The sequence below is a fragment of the Humulus lupulus genome, chromosome 1, assembly GCF_963169125.1.
Source record: "Humulus lupulus chromosome 1, drHumLupu1.1, whole genome shotgun sequence".
Lineage (NCBI taxonomy): Eukaryota > Viridiplantae > Streptophyta > Magnoliopsida > Rosales > Cannabaceae > Humulus > Humulus lupulus.
In genome coordinates, this window is record NC_084793.1 from 286236812 (window position 1) to 286254622 (window position 17811).

The 17811-nt window shown below is 34.7% G+C and overlaps 1 pseudogene; it reads right to left on the reverse strand.

Annotated features, from left to right (window-relative positions):
• Positions 1 to 368: 368 nt before the first annotated feature.
• LOC133778523 (translocon at the outer membrane of chloroplasts 64-like) lies at positions 369 to 4290 on the reverse strand (annotated as a pseudogene).
• Positions 4291 to 17811: the final 13521 nt, after the last annotated feature.

The following is a 17811-nucleotide window of genomic DNA, read 5'->3' on the forward strand; positions in this document are numbered from 1 at the left end:
GGCCTCCTACGTGTATGATGACATGGTTTTTGTAGTTTTACGTGTCTGATGATGTGGCATCATATGTGGCACCCTACATAGTATCATTTTATTAGCCCACATAGCATTATTTTATTGGTTTGTTACACAATTTATATTTTGTTCAAATTTAATGATTATGTGTAGGTAAAAGATAATAACAGTTATTTGTATATGTTCTATATTAGAAATAAACTAGAAAAAAACCATTCAATAATAAAATGTTTAATGCTAAAATTCTTTATAATGTTCAATACTAAAATAAGTCATAAAGTTATCATTTTAAGGTTACCCCTACCAAAATGAAATAAACACAACAATTGATTGGGTATCATAGTCAAAGAAAGATAGAAATTTCAACAAAGAGGTCATCTACAGCCTGATATGCTAGCAATGCTTAGTAGACTAAATGCACGGCTCTGGAACTGCTCAGATAGGATCTCCTTCCCGCCTAATTTTGGAGGAGGATCAGCAATAGTTGGTATCACAAGAATTCCTTCATCCTAAACAGATGTCAAGTACCAAAGTTAGCATGATTCTAATATGTACAAAAATATAGACAAATTAAGAAAGTACTGACGAAAACAGAACCACGTGCTAAATAAAAAATCTCAATCCACTCTTGACAATCCCACATCAACTTTTAACAAAAAAAACTGGTATACAGACATCATAAACTATTAGACTCTGACTATTAACACTACAGAAACAATAGTAACGAGTCATTCTTAAAGAATGGGAAAAATAATTCCTCCTTGAATAATCAAGGACTTCAAAGTATACGCAAGTAATTTTCATATACACTATCATTAGATTATATAGATGGTTCAATTCAAAGATGATAAAAGAAAATACTAAAGAAAACTAACTGCGTTCATACAGGTTTCTGCCATACTATGGACCCATCTTATTAAAAGCGAATGTAACCAAACAGAAAGATCTCATAGTAAATATGACCAGGACAGAGCAATTAAGAATAAGCATTGGAAGCATTAGCAATTGCCCTGTTAATTCATGTAAAAGGTGGCAAGCCCTGTACTGACATGATCATATGGAAAGACACAATGTGGCAGAAACCACCAAACTGGAAGCAATATACTAAGGTTATTCAGTGACCTTTATATAAGAATAAAAGTATCTCATGAATTATAAGTTCAATAAGTACAATGTAGCAAAAAGACAAATGTTTCTTTGCTGCAAGTTGAATGAAAATAAATAAATTTCAAAATTCTTCAATAAAGAACTATTACCTTATAAAGCGTTGAGAGCTAAACGCATCTCGCTCCTAATTGCTTTACAATTTTCAACATCAATACCAGTTGTATCAGGCGTTTCTTGAAAAATTGATGAGATAGCAGGATCCAAAACAGGCTTCGCTAAGTTGATCCACTCCTCGTGATTATTTCTAAACTCGTGTCTGTATAAGGGTGTGCAAAGCAAAATTTGATTGATCATTGTTCAGATAAGATCAAACTTAAAAAACAAATAACAAGAAATAAATATTTATTATGATTTCATTTCATAAAACAGTATAAACATCAAGCTTGAAATTGAATATAATATAAAGACAAAAGCAAAATGTATACCTTCCATTCATTAAACAACAATGTTAAAAAATAATCAATAGTAGGATTGCCAAGTGGATATAAACAGAAAAAATGGAATAACGTAACAACAGGGGCAAGTAGTCAACATTAACAAAGCAGACCAAAGAACCAAATATTGGCAAGCAACCGTGTTCTAGAATAAAAATTAAACAGTTTATGCTTTAGCCATATTGCCTTAGCTGTTCTCCTTCAATTGTAAGATCCATTATTAATAAAATAGTTTTCCTTTCTTCTCCCTATAATACAAAAACAAAAAAGAAAAACTAAACCATGTTTTATTAAGACTAATTAAGAGAAACTTTAAGAAAGAGAAAGCAGGGTCTGCCAAGAGGACAACTAAGAAATAAGATTGCAAAACAAGATTGCCATCAGTCAAAAGCATGTAAAACGTATATTAACACTTCCAGATAAAATATATTTTTAGAAAGGTGTTGAAAATAAAAATGAAAATCATAATATTAAGGGAATCGATGTGAATGGAAATAAAATAATATTAGTAGTAAAAATAGTAACAACAATGAAAGTGCTGATTATGGTACTATGATAATGGTGAAAATATGGCACCCAAAAGAAATCAATGTCATAATGATGCTAATACACAAAGAAAAAGAACCTACTTCCAAAAATCTTCTCCGTGGATTTAGTAACAACTTGAACAATCCTTTCAGCGGGAATCTTTCCTAGTTGAAAGCAATCATCAGCTATAATTACTTGTCTAGGATTGCGTGGAGGCGCATAAGGAAGTTGCAACAACACATGCCCAACACGTCGAAGAATAGTATGATCCTTGGCAAACCATCCTGCAGAGAAGATTTTACATGGTGAACATAATCAATGACTGATAGCATATTTAAAGACTAAAATCAATGAAAAATTAATATAACAGAGTAAACATTTTTAATCAGCATAAAGAAAGAGTACAAAAAAAAAGGCAGTTATTGCTATGATAATGATCTCAAGAGTATCAGAGAGCAGAAACTAGGACATGCAACACATCCCAGGGTGCAAATTGATGCACTTGCAGTATTATAAGCCATTGGATAATCTTTTTTATGGAAACATTGTGTATGTATTTGAAAAAACAAATCATGTATAATACATACCAACAGTATCAAGTCTCGATGAGACAGGTACAATTCCCATCTGAGAAACAGCTCCATGGGAGGGTCGGAATCCTAAAACACCACAAAATCCAGCAGGTACTCTGACATCCCCAACAGTATCAATACCTGGACCATCATATTAGTATTAGTAAGAAATACAATTTTTTAGACACTAGCTATATACAATTAATACAGGAATAATCAGCTTATATTAATTGAGGACTTTAGTCAAAAAAACCCAGAGAGCAACTTTAATAATTCCAATATTGTTATTATATATATACAAATTCGAAACTTAACAAAATTTACCAAGCTGAGGCAGACCACTGGGATAAATTAATTAGCTGCAGTAAGATTATGTAAAAGAAGAAGGATAAAAAAAACTCACCCAAAGAAAAATCAACAAGTTTAGCAGCTACAGCAACAGAAGCTCCACTAGAAGATCCACCTGGTACTCTTTCAGGCACAGCGGGATTTGTGGGGGCACCATAATGTTTATTCTCCCCACTTATACTGCCAATATAAGAAAACATTGTTCAACTTTTGGCTTGAATATGAGAATCAGTAAATAAATATATAAATGTACAGAAGCACAAACTAGATTATACATGATCTCTTTGAACCAAAAATCATATTTCTTTCCTCAATTGTGCACAAACAGGTATGTTAATATTTTAAATCAATGCTGGAACAACAGTAAGAAATGTTGCATTCAGTCAATAAGAGGGCAAAAAAAAAAAAGGTTCAAATGCTTCCTCATATTAAGCTTAAAATACATACCCATAGGCTAATTCATCTACCACAGTTTTACCAATGCAAGTGGCTCCTCCTTCAACAAGAGTAGAAACCACAGAGCATGTTCCAGAAGCTGCTTCATGTGTCCTCGCCCAGTCTGGATGACCAAACCCAGTCACTTGTCCATCGATGTCAAATCTATCAATTGTAAATGAAGAAATCTTCACTCAGAAGCATAACAAATATTCCCACACAAAAACATAACATTTATATATTTAACTCAATATACACTCACAAACATTTGCAAAAACAATTGAGCAGAAGATAATGCACAGCTAACAAGAACTATCCTTTTAAATATCCCCAATAAAAATTTTAAATACCAAGAAAGTTAAAACCATGTCATTTCATTAAATTTAATCTTTCTCGGAATCCCATTCAACTTTCTCACACTGTAATAATTTTTCTCTATCATTCTCAGCATTAAGACATTTAAGATTTTATTATCTGGGTTCTAACACAATTCAGTTTACTCCAAATGCAAACACAGAGAACTATTATATAATAAGATCTCCATAACGAAATTATAAAAAACCTTTTGTAACCTGAGAAAATAGTGTAAATTGGTCTACCAAAAGTCAAAACCTTTTCTTCTCATCACGTCGATCCCCATCCCCACCATTGAGCCCGCATCTGAGACGAGGAAGACCACGAGCCCAGACCCACGCCTCTCCCCCGTCACCATCGTAGCCTTGCTGTAAATTGATCGGACTAATAGCATAGGATCCTCTCTTTGTGAGAGAAAACAGAGTGAGAAAGAGAACCATTTAAGATAAAACATTACAAACCCATAGGCCAAAATAAAATTAGAAAACATGTATTGCTACCTAACTAATCACAGATCGTCAAACAAGAGGCTCGGGTAGTTGGAATCTCACCGGAAAATGCAAGAGGCGGACGACTTCGGACTGTTGGTTGACAGCCCTGGGCAGCGCGTATGGTGGTGAGCTCGCGGGGCTCGACATTTCGAGGGCCGGCGGTTCGATTGGGCTGGCACGTGTACAGCTCCGGCGATGGGACGATGGCCGTTCGGGCCTGGCAGAGGCAACACAGTGAGAGAGAGAATGAGGCTTCGGGGAAGATAGAGGAAAAGAGGGAGAGAGAAATGATGTTTCAGATTTTTTTTTATTTTAAAATTTTCTTATTTATTTAATTGAATAAAACTAATATCTAATAGGCCAGATGGTAGACACATATTATAACAAATTTAACACATCAGCTTACATATAAGCATTTATAAAAATATAATATAAAAAGTAACCAAAAATGGGAGGAAAAATTGAGCGGAAATTGTAAAAATTTTCCCTCAAAAATAAATGTAGGCAAAGTCTCCATATTAGTAGGTAATATTGGAAGGAAATAACATTTCTAAATTAATATACTAATGACAAATAATTACTTACCAATATTCGCTACCAATAAATATTAGTGGGCAAAAGATATTTTTACCTACCAATATATATATGTAGGTAAGAAATTGGTAGGTAAATGTCAGCTTATTTACTCCACATAAGCTTCCAAATAAGCATTTATAATAATAAAATAATATAATGAAAATAAAAAACGGGGGGAAAATTGAGCGGGAATGGTTAAAAAATTTCCCTCCATAATATACGTAGGTAAAGATCATTACCTACTGATATTATTGGTAGGTAAAGCTCTATTCAGAAATATAATATAATGGACTAGCATTTACCTACTAATATTATCTACCAATAAATATTGGTAGGCAAAACATTACTTTCCCTACCAATATATATTGGTAGGTAAAATATTGGTAGGTAAAGATCAGATTTCTTATAGTGTTTTCTTGTAACAATAATTACATTTTTCATAACAAGAACACTTTTATTTCCTATAAGTTTAAGTGAAAAATAATTTTAATGAAAACCTCCTTTTTAAAAGCGAAATTGACAATTTAATTAATTACATAAGCTTAACTTTTATCCATAATAATTTTTTAGAATTATTTTCATTGTGCAATTTTTGAGAAAATCATTTTTATATCACCAATAAAAAAATGTGTGTTTTAATTTTTCTTTTACTTGAGGACTAGCACAACTTTAAGTTTGGGAGTGTGATAACTCTACAAAATATAGTTATTTTACCATAAATTATATTATATGCTAATTTTTGCTTAGTTCTTGAGTTTTTAATTGATTTATTAAGTTTTTAAGTAATTTTGAATTTATTGGGTTTATTTTGATTTTTTATATTTTTTTGTGTTTTTATAATTATTTTGTTGTAAAAAGTTGTAGTTAATTAGTTGAATTATTATTATTTAGTTTGAGGTAAAAAAATGTTGTATTATTGAACTTAAATGTTAAATATAAATTAAGTTATAATTAATATTTTCAAAAAATTAACTTGATTTATTTTATAGTGAAAATATTTTTATTATGATTTATTTTATGTTTATTTTGTAGGGAATTTATTTTATCTTTGGGCTTTAAAAAGTAAGGAAAAAAAGAAAAAAAAAGGGGGGGAAATTTGCATATATACTGTAAGTTAACAAAAAAAAAGTCTAAATATAAGGCAAGTGAAACTAATTACAAATATACGCCACCCAATTATAATACCAACCAATGAATGTTCTATTGTTAAATATGTCACTCAAGCCCACATAGCAACACTCTTTTCTTTTGTTAACATGTTTGTAACAATGATTTACATAATTAATTTTATAGCTAAATTATTCAATTTTTGTAACTAAAATTTACAAAAAAAATGCTAGATGATAGAACAACTAAATTTTTAACAAATGCTATAGTTACAAAGTAAAAATATAAGTTACAAGATTGTAACAAATAGTAACAAAACTATTACAATCAATAACAAAATTGTTACCGACGGTAACTAAAAATCATTAAAAAGTAAAAAAGTCAGTTACGAAATTGTAATCAGTAGTAACAAAACTATTACAATAAGTAAACAACTTTTACAAATTTGTAAACAACATTTACAAATTAATTCATATAAAAAAATGATTTTTGTAACAAAAGTTTACATAACTAATTTACAAATAAAAATATATTTGTGTAACTAATATTTACATAAATAATTTATAAATTTACTTAACATAATTATAATAAAAATTTACCAAACTAGTTTTATAATTTTAATAGTTATTTATCATTCCAATAGTATTCCTGGAACAATATTACTAATTTTTAACAACTTATTATTAGTTCAATAATTATTTATCTTTTAGTATTATTTAAAGAATTTAATTTTAATCCCTATAGGCTATAACTAGCTATATATTCACTCATAAATGGGTAAGTATATAGTCATATAGATGATATTATACTTGTAGTACTATCGTATGCATATTTATATGGATACATGTCTTAAAACATCCAATATCAAAAGTTAAACCGTATATTTGACATGCACCGTATATTTTAAATTTTTTTGAGATATACGGTGATGTATGTAATTTTTCCAAAAAAAATGGCAAAACTGAAATCCATGCCTCCTCCCAGCCAGCCCACTCGAAGTGCCTCAACTCCCCCAGCCTTTGGGCCCACGCCTGCCACCCGAAGCCCACCCCAGGCTGCGCCTAGCACCAGGCCCACGCATCCTTCAGCCCTCCTGGGCCCGTGCCTCCACACCTGGCCCACCAGCCATCTCCCAGCTCATCCCTTCACCCAACTCGTGCCCTTCCTCAGTTGCCACCAGCCCGAAGTCCTTGGCCCAACCGTGGGCCCGCCTACCAGCTGCCCCAAGCCAGGCCCCCCTGCACCACTGAAGCTTCCCAGGCCAACACACCCAGGCCCAACACGCCACCTCCCTGCACCGCCTGACCCAATTCGTCCCCAACCGTGGCCCAAGCTTCCAGCAACCTAGCTGCCAACAACCACCACCAAGCCACCTTTCCTTGAGCCCATCAACGTACCTTTGTCCCCTATGTCTAAAATGCAATTTTTTTTACCCAATTTTTCTACAACATTTTCCCCAAAATCATCATCATTCCTACAATTTACCCCTACTTGCCATTTTATTATTAGTTTAATTAATCTAATAAATTTAATTAATTTAAATTGATTATTTTAATAATCTCATTTTAGCTATAAATAAGGGTTTTCAAGACCATTTTGGGGTGCTTAATTTTGGTCACCATCTTCTTTCTACCATTTTCTCTCCACCATTCTCTCTTCCATTTTGGGTTTTTCAAGAGCATTTTCAAGTATGTATTTTGTTTATTTTGTAATTTCTATTCTAGTTATGTGCTTCTAATCTTTTCATAAGATTATTAAGATCATGATGAAGCAACTTGTAACTAGATAATAATTATGTTGTGGAATGCCCTAATTTCTCATAAATTACCGAGAACACAGAGTTGGGTCATAATCGTAAATATTGCTCTTTTATTTAATAAAAACTTAAAAATAAATACATGGATCCATGGTTTTATAAAAATAAAATACTTGTCTTTAACATAAAAATGAGCAACATTTAAATAAAACAAACTTTAAAATAAACTTTAAAATAAATAAATAAATAAATAATTTGGCCTGCTTGATATTGCTCGACTATATGGTCCCCAACGAATACATCACGAAGCTCTTAGGTCCCACTCGCCACCGGCCTTTCTATCCTTAATTTCCTGAAATAATAACATCATAAGGAGTGAGCTTCTAAGCCCAGTAAGGAAAATACAAACAAGGGTTAGTCATATAATCAAACATAACATATATTCACCAAAGTCATACAAACACAACATCTAGATCATATCATATCTTAAGTCATAATTCTAAATCATAATCTAAGCCATAAATCATAAATCATACTCTAAGACATAAGTCATAGGTCATAAGTCATAGATCATAAATCATAACTATAGGTCATATATCATAATCATAACTAAAAATAACAAATCAGATATAATAAAAAGATAAGTGCTTATACAGGGGTGTCAATTAAGCCCCGGACAAAATTCCGTCATACACCGGACATAGGTCCGTCATAAAGTTTTGGCAACCGAGCCTACCCGACATAGTCCGTCATACATCATTGGACACCTTAGGTCCAGACACACTTACCCCTTTATTGTACCTGAAATGTTAGGTCATACAAACATAAACTATATCATACATTACATAAACTAGATCATAATACTAAACTATCTAATTTTCCTTACCAACACCGGGATAATTGAGAACAAATGCGGAACTTGGAACACTCCTAAAACCAGCAATAAGAAATAGTGAGTATTTCTAAAGGACAGAGATGAAAGGAATAGAACTAAACCACCAAGAGGAAACTTACCGAAAAGACACCTTAAGTTCAAAGAACTTAAAATCCTAACCACAAAACCATAACAAAAGTTAGAACATGAATGAAAACTAAAGAAACTAAGGAATCAAACAGAATGAAACTCAAGAATAAGAGTACCTCAGTTGACCTTATGGATTAGTCTAACTCCAATACAGAAACACTCTAACCTCACTTCCCAAAGTGTTTTATAAAGCTTAAGAATAGAAAATCTTTTTCCCAACCCAAGTGTTTATCACTCTTATGGTCTCACTAGCACCTTGGAGTCTGATCACAGCTGAAGAGTAAGTGAAAGGGCTGGGTCCTAAGTCCTATTTATAGAGTTCTAGGAATAAAAATCATCTTTTTGGCTTGAATAAAAATAATGAATTTTATTGAAGATATTTGAATATTCGTCAGTCAAAGGATTAGGACTTGGTCAAATTGTTCAGAGAGAGGTTTAAGGAGTCAAAGCTTGATTTTTAAAATTAAAAACAAAAATAATAAAAACAAATATAATCTTAATTTCTAACTCGCTAAATCTCGTAACTCTAAACTTACCTGCAGTAAAATCAATATAACTGGATCTGTAGAACTCCAATATAGACTATCTTTATACCGTTAGAAAGATAATTCAATTATCTACAACTTTCTTGAAATAATATTTTTCAAAATTCATAACATAACTGGGTCAAAAATAGGTCGGAAGTTATAGTACCCTAAAGTTACGGAAAATCCATTTAATTATCTAAATAACAACCTAATCCACAAATAAATAAAATTGTGACAAATGTCATGCTCCTAACAGATTCTGGTGAAGACTAAGTCTTATATTTCCCTTATTTTATCATTAAAATAATAATTCCTCAATAATCATGCATATGACAAGTGTCATAATCCTATTGGCTCTATCTAAACCTTAGGAATAGCCATGCTAAGTGTCATATTCTTATTGGCTCTATCTAAACCTTATGTTATAATAATTATCATATTAATAACCAACAATATTAATCAAACCTTATGTTATAATTAATATTCTTAAACTATAGGTTAAACTTATAAAATTCATAACTATTGATATGAGTTTCCAACTAAGTCCCGGTTTGAACCAAAATCCACGGAATCTAAAATATTACAACTACTACTATCTAGCTAACTAAGTAAAATTCTGGGACGCTACATGTTGTATGTTGATTTCCCTTGTAATGCAACAAAGTTTATGGATTGTTCTTCTTCATATATGTCTTTCATCTTTAATATCTCATATTTTGGATTGTTAGATAATATGTACTTTGTTCTTCATTTTGCAAAACATAATATTCTTTGTGTAAGATACGTCATTAAATTGTACACATCCAATGCTTAGAACAAAAATATTATGTTTTGCCTTATAAATAATGTTATTTGATTTTTTGTTGTTTCATTAGGTTGATTCACATTAAATACTTTGAAATTATACTTTTTGAAAAGTGAAGAAAAATCCTATCTTTTTAGAAGTAATTTGTGCTTAAAATTATAAATCTAATTGGAAAATGATAGTTTGACTTATTTTAACTATCATTAAAACTTGAGAATCCATATACTAATAAGTATTATTAAACTTACATTTTGTGGATTCTAGTATCTTAATAATCTAGCCTTTTAACACTTATTTTCAAATCATTATTGGTTTATTTTTATTCTCTTAAATAGCTTTATTTTAAATCTTTTATTTTATGTTCATGATATTAAATCTCATCAATCTTTGGAGCTAGGCTAGAATTTATTAATTTTGGTTTAAAATAGTTTTCTTTTTTTATTTTAGACAACTCCTTTGGGTTCGATCTCGTGCTTACACGAACACTATATTTCATATATGATTCGTGCGCTTGCGAGTTATAAATTTTTAAAACATACCCGTTTTGGGTCCATCAATTGTGTTCATTGATGACATATTGGTGTACTCTCATTCAGAGACAGAGCACGAGTAGCACTTATGCCTGGTATTACAACGATTGAGGGAGCATAAGCTATATGCTAAGTTCAGCAAGTGCGAGTTTTGGCTACCACAAGTCACGTTTCCGGGCCATATTGTCAGTAAGGAGGGGATTCTGGTTAACCCAAGCAAGATTGAGGCAGTGAGAGATTGGCCTAGGCCGAGCAGTGTACCAGAGGTGAGGAGCTTCTTGGGATTGGCAGGGTATTATCGGCGGTTCGTTGAGGGGTTCTCCAGGATAGCCACACCATTGACCAAGTTAACACGAAAGAATACTAAGTATGTGTGGACAGACAGGTGCGAGAATATTTTCAAGGAATTGAAGTGGCGATTGATCATCGCTCCAGTATTAAGTCTGTCGTAAGACAATGAGAAGTTTGTGGTTTATTGTGATGCTTCCAGACAGGGTTTGGGATGTGTACTGATGCAAGCCGGAAAGGTGATAGCCTATGCATCAAGACAACTGAAGGAGTATGAGCAGAGATATCCCACACATGATCTAGAATTGCGGTGGTATTTGCACTTAAGGTTTGGAGACATTATTTATATGGCGAGAAGTGCGAAATATACACCGACCATAAGAGTTTGAAGTACTTCTTTACTCAAAGGGATCTGAATATGCGCTAGAGACGGTGGCTGGAATTGGTAAAGGATTACGATTGTGATATTCTATACCATCATGGGAAGGCCAATGTAGTGGCCGACGCATTGAGTCGGAAGGGCCCAGGACAATTATTCAGTTCGAGACAGATATCAGACAAGTTAGCTGAAGAGATGACCAGAGCAGGTATAGAGTTGGTGGTTGGTCAGTTAGCCAGCATCACTCTTCAGTCTACACTCCTTGAAAGGATCAAGGAGGCATAGGGGGAGGATCCCCAGTTGAGAGGGCACAAAGAAAGTGTGTTAGCCAGAGCGGCCAATGACTTCTTTATTTCGGAGATGGGACTATTAAAGTACAAAGGCTGGATTTGTGTTCCGATGGATTTTGGTATTTGACGAGAGATCTTGGATGAATCACATACCAGGTACAACAAAGATGCACCAAGATTTGAGGACCTTGTACTGGTGGTCAGGAATGAAGAGGGACGTACTGGACTATGTGGCTAAGTGTTTGACTTGTCAGCAGGTAAAAGCTGAACATCAGAGGCCAGCAGGGTTATTCCAGCCTCTAGGAATTCCATAGTGGAAATGGGAGGATATCACCATGGACTTCATGGTTGGATTTCCGAAGACCGTGGGACAACATGATTCTGTGTGGATGATTGTGGATAGGTATACCAAGTCCGCCCACTTTTTTCACGTTTGGACATCTTATACAGTTGAGCAGTATGCTAAGTTGTATGTGAAGGAACTTGTACGACTTCAGGGGGCTCTGAGGTTGATAGTGTCCGACAGGGACCCCACATTCACTTCCAAGTTTTGGGAGAATCTGCAGAAAGCCATGGGCACGCAGTTGCGGTTTAGTACCGCTTATCATCCTCAGACGAATGGATAGTCTGAGAGGACGATTCAGATACTGGAAGATATGCTACGAGCTTGTGTGCTCGATTTTGGGGGATCTTGGAGTTATTATCTCCCTTTGATTGAGTTTTCGTACAATAATATTTATCAGGCGACTATCGGAGTGGCTCCGTATGAGATGTTGTATGGGAGGAAGTGTAGATCACCTATCCATTGGGATGAGACAAGTGAAAGAAGATATCTGGGTCCTAAGATTGTTCAGAGGACCAATGAGGTGATTGAAAAGATTAGGGCTCGAATGCTCGCCTCCCAGAGTCATCAGAAGAGATACTCAGACTTGAGACGCAAGAGCATAGAGTTTCAAGTCGGTGACCATGTGTTTCTCAGAGTTTCTCCCTTGAGAGGGGTGAAACAGTTTGGTGTTCGGGGCAAGTTGAGCCCTAGGTTTATTGGCCCCTTTGAGTTTTGGAATGGGTTGGAGAGGTAGCTTATAGATTGGTGATGCCTCCAGCTCTATCAGGGGTTCACGATGTGTTTCATATATCCATGCTCTGAAAGTATGTGTCTGATTCTACACACGTGTTGAGTTATGAGAACTTAGAGCTAGATCGGGATTTATCTTATGAGGAGAAGCTGGATCAGATTCTTGACCAGAAGGATAAAGTCTTGCGGAGCAAGACCGTCGCCTTGGTGAAAGTGCTGTGGAGGAACAACAAGGTAGAGGAGGCGACGTGGGAACTTGAATCATATATGCCGGAGCGGTATCCCGAGTTATTCAGGTAATTTCAAGGATGAAATTTCTGTAAGGAGGGGATAGTTGTAGCGTCCCAAATTCGCTAATAATGCTTAGGGCCTTGATTAGTGTGTCTATAGGGCAATAATTGATTTATTATGTTAATATGTAAATTTGATGAGTATGTGATTAGAATTCCTGTTTAGGTTAATTAAATATGCATGTGGGCCCCATTTGGTTGTTAGGGACATATTTGTAATTTCAGCCCATTGAGGGTATAAATGTTATATTTATGAATATTGTGATTGACACCACGAGTGAGTGGTGATATATCTTCGATGCACGATCCGAGACAGTCTTAGGGAGCAGTTTAACTAGAAAGTCACAACGGGGTCGAATACCCGTTTTGGGAGGAGCCTAGGGGTATTTTGGGTATATAATATGAGTTTGGGATTTATGGAGTAACGTGTAGTAATTTAGTAATGATTTGAGTATGCTGAGATTAACAGGGATTTTTAGGTGTACTTGAGGACTTAGCGGGATATGTCAAATGACTAAATTACCCTTGGTGGTATTTGAGGACATAGACTAACTTAAGGGGGGACAATTCAGTCATTTTGGCAAAAGGATATATACCATTTGGAAGCTGGGGACTCTAGAACACTTAGACAAAACAATGGAAAGGAAGGAAAAGAACCAATTTCTCTCAGCTCACTCTCCCATTCGGTTCTCTCTCTCTCCATGGTGTTGGATTTTTGAAGGATATTAAGTCAGAAATTCTTGAGTTCAGAGGCTTAGTTATGATCAAGGGTAAGTTTTTAATTCAAATCTTTGTTGAATTTTGCTGGGAAGTGTTGTGATTGAGAGCTGATTTGTGTTATGCTTTGTGGGTTGTTGGGATGAAGTTTTGGCAAGGTTAAGCTTAGGAGTCTGGTAATTTAAACTTGGAACTGGATTTGAAAGCAGCTCAAGGTCGAATTCCTACTCAAGGTAAGAATTTCATTGATTTCTGAAGTGAATTCTATGTTGTGGTTTAAGTTTTGTAGAGCTTTAAACCACTAGGTGATTTTGAGCTTTGATGAGTGTTTGAGTTAGTTTTCTGGTGTTTATGTGTTGTGATGTTGTTCATTTGGATTTTTGGGTCGAATTGGAACTTGTGTATACTTGGGTAATGATTTAGGTAAGTTTTGGCTCAGGAAAAATAGTGGGAAAACCCAGTTTTCTAGGTTCGCGTATGAGCGCCGCGACCCTTTTCTTCTGTGCCGCGGCGCTGGGATGAGTCTGGATAAGGAGCCCCTGCTGGGTGCTGCGACCCTTGTAGGGCTATGCCACAGCGCTAGGCCATTTTCAGGATGTTTTATTTTGTGTTTTTAGGGCCTTGGCCCAGGGGGCTCGGGGGACGCTTGCGTCACCTTGTGTGGGGAAACGGGAGGTCCCAAGAGCACGAGATTGATTCTGGGGTACAATAATGAATTGGTTAGTAACGAGAGCGTTACTTGTGTGTTGTGACTAGGTTTTCAGCGAGGCTCGGGTTAGAGGATTGTGCTCGGGATTTCGGTGCTCAAGAAGCTCGGGACATAGGTAAGAAAACTGTTGTACCTGTAGAGCAAGGCATGGGCCTATAGTTTGTATTGCAGGGCACGACCCTATGTGATTGAATTGTAGGGCGTAGCCCTATTATTTATGTTATGTATTTGTTTAAGTATTTATTGATTATATGCTATGTGTTGCATACTTATGAATGAACAGCGAAGGCCGAGAACGGCAGGAAGCCGGGTACGGCAAGGGGCCGGGAACGGCGTTAAGCACGTAGAGTGCAAGGCCGAGTACGGCAAGGGCCGGGAGCGGCTTTGAGCACGCAGAGTGCAAACTGCTAGGGTGAGACCCTCCACAGATGCATGAGTCATCCTTATGGTGTAGACCGCAAACCCAGGGCCTAGTAAAGCGCCTGGGACGACATGGCCGTTATATGTTTAGCCTGTTGGCGGCTTTGTTATATGCTGAATGATAGATATGCATATGTTGATTATTTGTGTTGAGTTTTCTTGTTGGGCTTCAGCTCACGGGTGCTCTATGGTGTAGGTAAGGGCAAGGGAAAGGTCAACCAACCATGAGTACGGAGAGCGTGAAACGACGTGTACATGTTCGGCCTACCTGGCTGCCACGACCAGGGTTATTTTGGGAAAATGCAATGTATAGACCTGAATTTGTCGCCTAGTCGACCTTAAATATATTTTGAGATGCAAACTATTTTCTAAACAGTATTTTCTTTTGGGATCCCAAATATATAATGCTTTATAATTTCAAATTAAATGACTTTTATTACAGTTTATCCACACTTTTAATCTAAAATCTCGATTAGCGAGTTAATTGCACATTTTAAACTCACTTTGTTACAGAAGTAGGGCGTTACAATTAACCCCACAAACATTACAACAATAATCAAACAAACCAAAAGATAAAAAGAAATACAAACAATCTAACTTCATTATAAAAATAAAATACATAATCAATTATTGAGAATAAGAATTAGTGTACAACAAGAATACTTCAAATCTCTAGTTTTACCGTGTATGTGAATTAGTTAATACTAAAAAAAATAATTTATTTACTTATTTGTTATATTATTAATAATATAATAAGAAAACATTAATAATAATATAATAAATATATATATGCGGTAAACCGTGGATATTGCAGCATTGAAAATTTATTTTGCTTAACCACAATGCACCATACCATAGCGTTATAAGAAATTGGACTACAACCAGAGCTGTAAATGTGGGCCGGCCCGGCCCGGCCCACATTTTCGTGCCTCCGGTAAATTCGTGCCGGGCTGGGCCCGGCCTGTATTCAATTCGTATTAGGCCGGGGCCGGCCCATTTTTGAAAGAGTAGGCCCAGCACGGCCGGCCCATGTCATGTTGTGTCGGGCCGGCCCACATTCCTTATTCGGGCCGGCCCACTTTATTTTTGCCAAAAAATGTGAGGATGGAGAATTGAACCATCCACCTCCTCTTTAACCATTAATAGACTTACCACCAAACCAAATACATTTCTTTGTTTAAATTATAATTTTAGATATTTTTATATACGTTTTAACAATATTTTACACAAAATTATATCAAATATAATTATTAGAATTTTAATACCTACTAATAAATGCTAAAAAATTTAACTCACAAATCTTAAAATAAATTAATATAATTATAAAAATATAAACATTGAGAAAAATAAGACTTCTATTATCATTTTAATTTATTAATAATTGACAAATAAAAATTTATTATGATTATTAATGTCAAAATATCCGGTTTTTTATCGTGTCGTGCTTTCGAGCTAGTTTGTCCGTGCTTTTGTGTCGTGCCTTCGGGCTTGTCGTGCCGTGCCGTGCTCAGGCCCATGTCGTGCCGTGCCAATTTTCAATTCGTGTCGTGCCTGGCCCAGGCCCATATTTTTTCGTGCCGTGTCGTGCTCGTGCCTCTCGGGCTCGTGCCGTGCTCAAAAGCCCGGCCCGTATTTACAGCTCTAACTACAACCCACATCGCAAAAAAAAATTAACCGCACTACGCGATGCGGTGTGGGTTGGGCGACTGTTGGGAACTTATACAGGATCATGTTTATTTTCATGTAAATCTTATATTAAATAAATTAATATGAGACAACCTAGAACATATTTCTAAAATTGAATTCAAACAAAAATAATGATAAGAACACTTACATTATACGCAGCAGAATGAATGAGTCTTTTCTTCATTTTCTCTAATCCTTGTATCATTTATGTCGCAGAGTATTACCAAGAAACTGAACCGTTCTTCAATTTTTTTCACAACCTTCCAAAGTATCCTTAGAATCACCTAGACTAGGGTGGGCAATTCTCAACACATGAGATAGATACAGAGAGAAGAAGAATAGAAGAGAAAAATTGAGGCTTAAAAAATGACTTATGCAATAGAGAAAATCTAAAACCTAATAGATCTTCTGATCTTCTCAGAAACTTGTGTCTGTCATCTCTCACTTAGCACTCCTTTTATAAACTCAATTAGGTCATTAAATTTAATTAAAAAATCAATAAAATAATAGATAATATCAGCTCTAGGTCGAAATTATCATTTAGGCCTGTGAAACTTCTCATTTAATTAAAAGCCTGTTGGACTTAAAATCAAGATCTGTATTATTTTCTATTGATTTAATTAATTAAATCATTTATCAAATTATTTATTTATAATTTGAACCTTGATTTAAACTTATTTATTAATTTAGATACCAATTTATCTTAATTAATAAATCTGCCATAATTTCTCTTTTCTTCTTTAAATTACATAACTCTGTGAAACTATGCAAAATTGACCTGGCCAACTTTGATAATTCTAATTGATAATTAAATCAATTAATTGAGACTATCTAGATGATTTTATCCAAAGTACAGTGGGGACCATGGGCCTATGAAATCAAACTCCAATAAGTTATCATAAATCTAACAAATAAATTTAGTAATTTATTAATTCATCGTGACTTCACTAAAGACTCGGAATTGCACTCTTGAATTCATAGAACGCTCTATAAGCAATATAGATACGTTATTAATTATCCATTGTTACAACCATAATTGTCACTCAATCCTCTATAGACGGTCTACAATGAGATGGGACTAAAATACCGTTTTACTCCTCATTGTATTTTATCATTAAAACACTTAGTTCCTTGTAAATGATATTTCAGTAAACTAATATTAATTATTGACATGAGAATCTCTATCATTTAGCACCTTGAACCCAACTAAAAAGAAACTATCGTTTCACTTCTCCATCAGAAGCTATAGATGTTCATATCTATGATTAACAATCCCACTCAATTATACTAC